Genomic DNA, 8,560 nt, shown 5'->3' with positions numbered 1-8,560 from the left:
GATGCTCATGGCCGGAGCATAAGACCCCATCAGGCAGGGGGATGGGGCAGGGCCTGGTAGAAACACTGCCCCCCCTCCCCCCGGCCCCTTTCAAACCTAAAAGGAATGAAATGCTCACACGCGGACCGTCACCTTCTCGAGGGGGACCAGGCGGGACCTGGAGGGGACGAGCTGCCACGCCCGGGGCCCTGCGTTTTCTGGGACTCAGTTTCCCTGGCTGGTCACCGGAGCCTCCCTGGACGTCTGTCCTGCTGTTGGGTGCGGGGAGGGGTGCTGTGCCCGCAGAGGGGCCTGCCAGGGCTCGGCCGGGCGATGCCAGCAGCTCCTTCAAGGAACAAACAAAGGTGCCAGTTCCGGGGAAAGGCCAACAGCTGGGGGCCAGGCTGGGAGGGCTGGTGTTTATGGCCAGGTCCTGTTGCGGGGCGTGGGCCCCCACCACGCCCTCTGGCATCTTCCGGGAACCAGCCAGGCCTGCGTGAACCGGCTCCTCGGGGGCCGGGGCCAGGAGGGTGGGAGTGGCCTTCCCTTCTCACTTCCCAGGGGCGGGGGAAACCGGGGGCTGCCCCGTCATCCAGGTCAGAGAATCGGGGCTGCCACCCAGGAGCAGAGGAGGGTCAGGCCTCCAGCGCCTCCCTGAAAGGCACCCCGAGTCCCAGCTGCCCTCTGGCCCCGAGAGGACGTACCCAGTGGGCGCCCGGGTGTGGCCAGAGACGGCAGGGGTCCGTGCCTGTGAGTCCGAGGGCCACACACTCGGGGTGCAGCCTGTGGGGACCCACCTGCCTCTCCTGAGCTCCGTGGATTAAACCAGCTGGGGCTGGGGGAGGGGGTTGAGGATGGCAGATTTGGGGGGTCAGCCCAGATGGGGTGGGCGTCACAGTGCTGGGTCAGGGGCTTTGGGGAGGGAGGAGGTGAGGCGGGGTGGGGGTTAGGGCTAGGGCAGCCGTGGGCAAACTACGGCCCGCGGGCCGGATCCGGCTGTTCTATCCGGTTCTCTTGCTCTCCCCTCCGCTCCTTTACTTTGAATTTATATGAGTTCACACAAACACTCCATCCATGCTTTTGTTCCGGCCCTCCGGTCCAGTTTAAGAACCCATTGTGGCCCTCGAGTCAAAACGTTTGCCCACCCCTGGTAGGGTGTGGGGCACAGGGCCAAGGGTGGGGGTGAGGGCAGGGCCGGGCTGGGTGATGGGGGGAGCCCGGGGCAGGAGTGCAGGGCCATGTTTGAGAGCGCCATGCCAGCCACCATGGGGCAGGCCGCTTTCCACAGGGCCTCCTCGTCCCTCCTGCGTCCTTCCCACCCAGACACCGACCACACCCCACCCAGCAGACCACTCCCCTCGGCTTCTCCTCCACAGCGGGCGGGGCCTGGGGCCCAGGCAGCCCCTCCTGGCCCTGTCCCAGGTGGGGCCTGAGACAGACTGGGAGAGCTGGCAGGACGCCCTCTGCTGGAGCTGGGGCTCCAGCCACAGGTGGTCCCCCCAACCCCCACCCCCGTGGCCTCCAGGCCCCGCTCACCACGCCCCCAGCCCCTGCAGCAGCGCTCTAGGCACCCTGGGCGGGGGGGGGGGGGGGGGGGGGGGCGCAACAGCTGGCAGAACTGGAGAAAGGGGGGGCCGGGAGGGAAGAAAGGGGAGACGCTCACCAGGCGGGGGGTGTTCCTGGGGGTCTGACCCCACTGTCTGCCCCGGGCTCCCACCCTCAGCGGCTCTGCACACAGCGGCGTCAATAAAAGCTTCCGCTGTTGATGGAGGGCAGCGCCAATGTACACGCTGTGGTGTGGCCCTTCCTGCCCCCACCTGTGCTCTGGGGGGACAGGAGGTGGGAGAGTTTCCAGAAGCTCCTGAGGACACCGGCAGTGACGTGGTGGGCCCTTGCCTGGGGCACCTGGGAGGGGGCGCCCAGCTGGCTGGGGTGTGGGGGCCTCGGGCCAGGCATCTCCCTCCGCTGCCCCAACAGCAGCGCCAACTCCGGTGACCGCCAATGACCCTGCGCCCGCGAGGCCGCTGAGCCAGCCGTCCGCGGGGGCCCCTCCCTCACGGGCTCGTCCCATTTGCAGGGAGCTGGTCGGGCCAGGGGCCTTGCTGGGAGAGCCCTCTCCCTGGGGGTGGCCCCAGCACAGGGACTGACCCAGGGGCATGTCTGGGGGTGGACACAGCACCCCGCATTTTGGGGCCTGTCATGGTGACCTGAAGTCCCCTGAGAAGCCAGGAGGGCCAGCGGAGGGGGAACGAGCTTCCACCCGGGGTCACCGACTGCCCCGCTGAACCTGCTTCTGGGACACCCCCCGCCGGCCAGGCACTCAGTAAGCAGGCCGAGTCCCGGGCCCAGTGTCTGAACGGGAATCACACCCCACACCTCGCCTGCAGGGGCCCTGAGCCCAGCCCTGGCTCTGACGTGGGGCACGGGGGGGCGCAGGGGGGCAGCGATGCTGTGGACAGCCCCCTGGGGTCATGCCCAGGTCTGGGGGTGGGACAGGGCCCCACGAGAGGGCTCTCGAGGAGAAGAGAGGCAGATTTTGGCTGAGAGAGTGCTGAGAGGGAGAGGCAAGGGGTGGGGCGCCTCCTGACTTCCCACCTGCTGGGCTTGGTGAGCGGGGGGGGCCCTTGGGGCTGCGGCCGGGCCATGGGCTCAGAGGTCACCTGTTCTCATCAGCGGCAGGTGGGGAGCGGCCTCCTGGGCCTGGGGTCACAGGACGGAGCTGCCCCTGTTACACCTTCGCAGGACAGGAGGGCTCGGGACAGCCACGGAGAACTTGGGGACCCCCAGGTCCCTCCAGCCAGGTCCACCCCAGAGCCTCACCCCAGCCCTTCCAGGCCCCGGTGCCACTCGCTGTCCAGCCAGCTCGGTGCTTCCTCTGGGCTCAGGGGGCTCCCGCAGCAGATGCTCAGCAGCGTGGGAAGGGGAAGGGTCTCTGTGCCCTGCCCCAGCAGAGCCCGCTCCAGCCAGACCCCAGGACTCGCCAGTGTGACACCCCGCCCCCCCCCCTCCCAGGCTCCAGAGGCTGACACGCCAATGCTGACACCCACCAGCAGGGGGCGCGCGGAGCCCGCACTCCCTGGAGGGATGACACGCCAATGCTGACACCCACCAGCAGGGGGCGCGCGGAGCCCGCACTCCCTGGAGGGATGACACGCCAATGCTGACACCCACCAGCAGGGGGCGCGCGGAGCCCGCACTCCCTGGAGGCTGACACGCCAATGCTGACACCCACCAGCAGGGGGCGCGCGGAGCCCGCTCTCCATCCAGAAGGGCTGTGCCTTGGGCACAGATGTGTGCACTTGAGTGTGTAAGCAGTGTGTGTGTGCCCCAGGCCCTGAGTGTGTGTGCCCCAGGCCCCGAGGTGCCACTCGCTGTCCAGCCACCTCAGGGTTTCCTGTGGGGTGTTTCCACGTGTGTGTAAGCAGTGTGTGCGTGCCCCGGACCTGTCCACACGCGTGTAGGCATGACTTCGTGTGTGGCCGCCCACACCTACCCTGCGGCCCCCCGTGGTGGGAGCCCTGCCCCTCGGGGACCTGCGGCCTCACCCCCTGGAACGGAGCTCGGCGGTCACCTGACCCCACCTCTCTCCGAACTGCCCGCATCTGTGGGCGGAGCCCAGCCACCTGCCAGCCCAGGCGCCCACGGGGCCTGCACCCCCACCCACCGGGACCCGGGAGTCTGCATCCCCGTGGGAGCCCGCTCAGGGCTGGGCCAGAGGAAGCTGGTGCCTCCACTTCCCCCCTGCACGGTCTCTCTGAGCCTCGGTTTCCCCATCTGCTCACGGTCTCCGTCTCGCTGCGGTGAATGCCAGCAAGGCTGTCAGACCACATAAGGGAGCAGGGCCCTCTACAAGCCCGACCTGTCTCCCAGCTCCGGGGGCCCTGGCCTCCAGCCCTACGAGATCGGGGGCCCTGGCAGCGGCCTCCCTGACACTGTGGCCTCAGGCTCCCAGGCCAGCCTCCCGCGTGAGCGGCCGGAAATCCGCCTGGTCCAGGTCACGTGTGCTGCCCTCTCACTGGCTGGCCACGAGGAACCGGCCACGGGGAGCCTCAGGAGCCCGGGACCTCGGCCGTCGACAGGCCACAGCAGGTCGGGGCCAGCAACCCCTGGGACCCTGACACCCGGCCCTGCCCATCCCCCCCGCTGCCCTCGCTCCTTGGTGCAGGCCCCCCACCCCCATTCTCTGTCGTCAGTTTACCCACTTCTTCCCGTCCCCTCCAGGCCCAGGACACCCTGGCCCGGCCTCTGTTCGCTCCCCAAGGCACCCCCAGGCACAGCAGGGCCTCCCCGCACCCTGCTCGCTCTAGGCCTCGGGAGTCCGGCTGCCCCTCCTTCAGCCCACCTCCTCCGAGAAGCTGCCCCAGGCTGCTCGGGGCCTCCCGGCTCTGAGCCACATCTTTCCACAAAGACCCCTCAGCTTGTGCCTCTGGGGGTCCTGTCCAAACGGGAATGTCCCCCACAGCATGTCACCCCCGCTATGAACTGCATATTTGTGTCCCCCCAAATTCAGATGTGGAAACCCTTACCCCAAGGTGGTGGAGTTAGAAGGGATGAGGTGGTGGTGGGGGGGGGCTGTGATGGGATCCGTGTCCTGAGAGAAGACCCAGAGCCCCCCTCCCATCCCTCTGTCCCCAGAGGCCACAGCGAGGAGGTGCCACCGGTACCAGGACGAGGCCTCGCCACCCAGCCTGCTGGCACCGCCCGCAGACCCCAGGCCTGGGAGGCGAATGTGTGCCGCTGACAAGCCACCCATCTGGGGTGCTGTGTTGTAGCACCCCGAGCCACACCCCCCCGAGTGTCCCCAACGTCACCCTCACATACTCCACCAACGTCAGACTCAAGGGGCAGGTGCACCCCGGCCCTACTTCAATGGCGCCCCCACCTGGCTACCAGCCCCCAGGGTCACAGATGGAGCCACTGTCCCCCACCCTCCCCAAGCCCCCCCACAGACCACCCGCAGAGAACAAACAATCGCTCCCCGGCCACCCGATAACCGGCCCGCCCGCGGCACACCCGCCCTGCCGGCCTCAACCCGTCCCGCCTGACCAGCCTTATCTGTTTGCTTTTCACTCCACGCCATGGGCCCAGCGGGGGGCCCCTCAGCGGGGTCGGGGGACATTCCGGCTCAGGGGTGAGATGAGGCAGCTACCCAGGCCCTTGGAGTGGAGCCTTCGGGACCCTACACTCAGGCAGGGGACAAGCCAGGGCTCCGGGGGCCCACAGCCACGTGGACATGGAGCCAGTGAGCACCCCGGGCCCCCCACCGGGGGTCAGAGGTGCTTGGAGGGAGGTGGAACCAAAGGGTCTAGTGTGGCGGCCATGCGGGGGGGCTGTGCCGAGCTGTGTGGGGGCCCGAAGCTTCCGGGCCGGCCCCGTCCTGGGCAGTTTCCCCACATACATCCCCAGCTGAGCCCGGCCTGGTGGGCGGTCAGGTGGGCCAGGCCCCCCTCCTGCAGGGCTGCCTGGGCAACGGGAGGGCATCGAGCCCTGGCTGGCTCTCCTGGCCCACCCGGCGGGCACGCACAGCTCCCTGGGGGTGGCCCACCCCCCCCCCCCGACACTGGCTCCTGGTCTGTGGTGCTCCCGTGGGGCCCAGCACCTACATTGGACACCAAGGCCACAGGCCGGCCTGGAGGCGGTGGGCAGGGGCACAGGGACCCGCCCCGGTGCCTGGAGAGCGGCTCCCTCACCTGCCCTGGGACCCACCTCCCTGGGGTTGTGCCACCCGGTGGGGCGAGGGCAGCGGTCAGCACTGCGGCTGCCCTTCGGGGCCCGAGCCCAGGAGGAAGGGCAGGGGCTGGGTAGGGGCAATACCCAGCCCGAATCCGGGCCCAGGGGCAGAGGTTGAAACACAGACAGTGGGGTCAGGCCCGGGGGCTCCGCGGGGGCTCCGTGAAGAGGGAGGCCCCGGGCAGCACCTCCCTGGGTCTGTGCCCCGCCTGCGGCGCCGGCTCTGGGGCTGCCCCAGCAGGGCCAGCCCGCAGCTCGGGACGGGACGGGCCTGGCCGGGAGGCCTGGGCACAGGGCCTGCCTGCCGCTCTAGGTGCGCATCTCGAGCGAGGCAGGACCACAGGGGAAGGGGCTGCAGGTCACGACTCGGGAGGCAACACCTCCTGGTCCCCGGTGCCCCCAAGAGCAGGCACCGAGGGCCTGGCTCCCAGGCCAGGCCAAGGGTCAGCCAGGCCAACCCCTCAGCCCCACCCTTGACGCCGGGATCCAGGACGGTCCAGCGTGGCCCGGGTCACGGGAGTCCCCGCCGGCTCTGCAAGGGAGCGCCGCCCGCCACGTAGCCCAGCGCGGCTGGTCAGCACCGGCTCCGGGGCAGCTGCCGGCAGCGGGCCAGGCCAGGGCAGGGTGCACCACGGCCATGGCTGTCGAGACCTTAACCTGACCCCCCGGAAGCATGGCTTTCAGCCCGTCGCTGTGACCGCGGGGAGTGTGGCCACACCTGGGAACGGGAGGCACCGGCACCCCCCCCCCCGGAGCCTCTCACTTGACAGGTGGGGTCCAGGGGTGGGGGACCTGTGAGTGCTCTGGCACCTCCACAACCAGAGTCCAGCAAACCCGGGGTCTTGGGGGACTCCTGCTCATGCCGGGAGCCAGGCCCCCAGAAGGCCCTGCTGGGACAAACGCCGGTGCCTTCAACAGCCTCAGACCCCGGGAAGGGGACGCCAGGGCACGGCGATGGGCAGTGCCACCCTCTCCCGGAAGCAGGGGGCAGTGTGGGGGCCCTGTCCCTGGACCCTGGACTCCGAGGCTGGGCCATGCCGGGCCTGTGCCCACAGGGCTCCCTGGCTCACAGCCAGCCCGGGCCCGGGCGCCCGGTGCCGCTCGGGGCCAGCCACCCTGACGAGGGCAGGGCAGGGGTCTGAGCTGGGGCCTGAGGCGCACAATCGCCCCCTTGTCCGCCGGGGCTCCGCTTCCCCGGGCGGCCAACGGGACCTGCTCTTATCACTGAGACCGCTGGGAACAATGGCCACACACACGCTTATCTCCCCGCTGTTTGCTCAGCACATTTGAGCGCTCCCAGGTCAGCCACAAACACGCCATTCTCCGTGATTTCCCGTGATGCCCCCCGCCCCCTGCAGCCCCCGCCCCGCTGAGCACCCACCAACCCCAGCACTCGAGGCCGCACAGCCTGCGGTCACGGATCCTGGAACGCACAGCCAATGTTTCCAGGAAACTCCAACCTCATCTCACACATGCCCACAGACGCATGCATGCACATGTGTGCATACACATGCCCACATGCACGACACACAGGCACATACCCCCACACACAGCACACGTACAACACAGACACACATGCACACTCACACAGAGCACACACCAAATACAAACAACAGACACATGCACATGCTCACACATGACATACCTACACACACAGCAGACGCACACGTATACACATGTGCGTGCACAATCATATGCACATGTGTAGATACACGTGCCCACACACATGGCACATATACAGCACTGACACAGATGCACATGCTCACACACCGCACATACCTACACGCGCAACACAGACGCACATGCTCACACACAGCACGTGCACACACACATGCTCAAGCTTCCTTGTCCAGGTGATATCCAAACCCCCGCTGGGGTCACATCTGTGTCCCTCAAGCTGCTGGGGTGACACTGGGGACCCCAACGTAGGGACCTCTGCCTGCCACAGGCCCCTGCAGTGACAGGAGTGTCCCAGGACCACAGCCCCTCCCTCAGCTCCGCCCTCCTGGTGCCAGGACCCCGAGAACAGGCTGAGGCTGAGGCTGAGGGAAGGCCCCCCTTGCCCTGTGACCCCTCCGCGAAGCCTGGGCAGACGGTCAGCACCCCAGGCCACGGCCCCCTTGGGCACCGCGCCCGCGAGGGAGCCCAGGAGGCCCCGGACGCTCCGCCAGCTCTGCGGCCGCTCTGGGCTGCTGGGTGGGGCGCACACCGGGGCACAGCTCCGGCCACTCGAGCTTAAGGAGAAAGGACCGGCAGCATCGGGACTCGGAGGGCCAGCAGCCGGCCGAGGGGGCTTCTGTAGAGCAACTTCCTGTTAAACCGGGTGAAAGGTGGCAGTCCCGCGTGGGAGGCTGGGCCTCGGGGCGTCTGGGACTCACGGTTCAGCCCCCGGGAGGAGGCCGGGCTGGGGCTGGCCCGCGGCCCAGTCGCAGGCCCCCGTGGAAGGAGCTAGGGCTCCCGCGCCCATGTCTCCCGGGGGCCAGACGCCCCTCAGGAAAGAGGACGCCTCCTGAGCCACACCCCCAGTCTACCATGAGGTCCCACTCGGGGCCAGGCTGCCTGGAGGGCTCCCCAACTTCGAGAATCCAAAACACCCATGTCCCGGGCCCTCACTCACCCTGACCATGACCTTCAGCCAGGACCCCGCATGGCCCTGGCCTACGTCCTCCCCTGCTCCCTGAGATGCTGGCCCTGGAGCCACACCCTCCCCCCAGGGGCTGTGGGCGCTGCACCCTAAGGCTGGCACCTCCCCACATGCACCCCCAGGTGGGCAGCCCCAAGCCTCCTGCCCCTGCTCCTCTCCCCAGAGCTGTGGGGGCAGAAGTGGAAGAGGGCCCTGGGATGTAGCATG

Source organism: Plecotus auritus, assembly GCF_963455305.1.
Source record: "Plecotus auritus genome assembly, chromosome: 9".
Taxonomy (NCBI): Eukaryota; Metazoa; Chordata; class Mammalia; order Chiroptera; family Vespertilionidae; genus Plecotus; species Plecotus auritus.
Note: the sequence above shows the minus strand (reverse complement) of the source record.